A 1,894-nucleotide genomic window follows, 5' to 3' on the forward strand; every position below is an offset into this window, starting at 1 on the left:
TTTTTTTTGTTTTTTTTTTAAAAATATATTTTATTAATTTTTTACAGAGAGGAAGGGAGAAGGACAGAGAGCCAGAAACATCGATGAGAGAGAAACATCGATCAGCCGCCCCCCGCACACCCCCCACTGGGAATGCGCCCGCAACCAAGGCACATGCCCCCGACCGGAATCGAACCTGGGACCCTTGAGTCCGCAGGCCGACACTCTATCCACTGAGCCAAACCGGTCAGGGCGAAGCTCTTTTGAATATAAAACACAAATCTGAGAGATCACTGTTCAAATGCAGCAAATTTACAAGACTTTTTACAAAATACACACAAGTGCAAATATTCACTGTTAATACTAAACATGGAACCACTGTTGGGTTAATTATGTCCATGTGTATTTAAGAAAATAGAATACAGCAATGTAACAAGTAGTAGTTTAAACTTCATCTGCACTATTTCCCACTTTTAATTCTATCACCAAACCCTAACCCTGTTACCATTTGCTGCTGGCAGAACTAATTTTCTGAACAGTTAATTTCTGATGATTCACCGTATAAAGTATGCCCTAATGTTTTCTTTATGTGCGACCAACTCCCCTTCCATTTCCATGGGTCTACACGTCACTGAAGCTTTGCACTGAGGGCCAGGGCTGCCTCCCGCCTCCATTAGTTCCAGCAACAGGTGGTTTTCTAGTCTTCATGGAATACTGGTTCACTGACCGGCAGTCCATCCTCAGCTCCTTCCTTTTCATTTGCTCAAGAAACAGGCCAGGAGGTGATTTTAGAAAATGTCAAATGTTTCATTCATCCCATCACTCTATTTTACCAGCACAGATGCCAGCTTTCAAAATCAATGTTACTGTAACCTGGCCGCATAGCTCAGTTGGATATAACATTGTCTTGATATGCCCACGGTGTAGGTTCAATCCCTGGTCAGGGCACACACAAGAACCAACCAATGAATGCATAAATAAGGGGAACAACAAACTGATATATCTCTCTCTTCCTTTCTAAAAAACAAACAAAAAAACACCACACACACTAAAAAAAAAAAAATCACTTTTACTGTGCCTCACTAGTGAACTTTGTGTACCCCCCCAAAGTTGACTATAAATAAAGCATTTTTGTGAATTAAGTATTTACCACTAGACCTCAACAAGTAATGAAAATTGGTTCCAGGACATACTCTCATTTGATTAGATGAGAAAAATGAAAATTTCCCCCGACTTTATGTGTTTTATTTAGCCCCGGTTATTTCCACAGGGTGACAATGACTGGATCTACGCACAGGAAGGGACTAAAACTGAAAATGTCAGCATTAATAAAATCCCTAATCAATTTACAATTTTTATTGTGAGTATAAACTAGTAAAAGAATTATCAATGCTTAAAGGCACACCTGAAGTTTTAAACATTGATTCTATCTATTACATTATGCAGATGACTTAAAAACTAACCAAACTGACAAATTCTTCCTCAAGTACACGTTATAATGCACTCGCTACCATGCTTTCAAATGTACAGAAAGTTGTTTAGGGAGGAGCCCTCTTATTTGTAAAATATGTGTTTGCATTTATTAAACGATGGTAAAGACCTTCATAAAGGTCTGAACCCCAAACTTGGCTGTCCTTTCTAAAGTGATTTACCACTCAGCATCTCTTAATTAAGATGAACTAGATGATACATGACTATTAAAGTTTAAAGAATATTTCATCTGTTTCCTAAAGGCTCAAAAGGTGTCCTACATAAATTGCCATATTATAGGTTCCCTTTAAGAAGGCTATTGTCGCCCTGACCGGTTTGGCTCAGTGGATAGAGCGTCGGCCTGCGGACTGAAGGGTTCCAGGTTCAATTCCAGTCAAGGGCATGTACCTTGGTTGCAGGCACATCCCCAGTGGGGGGTGTACCG

The sequence above is a fragment of the Myotis brandtii genome, unplaced genomic scaffold (genome assembly GCF_000412655.1).
Source record: "Myotis brandtii unplaced genomic scaffold, ASM41265v1 scaffold139, whole genome shotgun sequence".
Taxonomy (NCBI): Eukaryota; Metazoa; Chordata; class Mammalia; order Chiroptera; family Vespertilionidae; genus Myotis; species Myotis brandtii.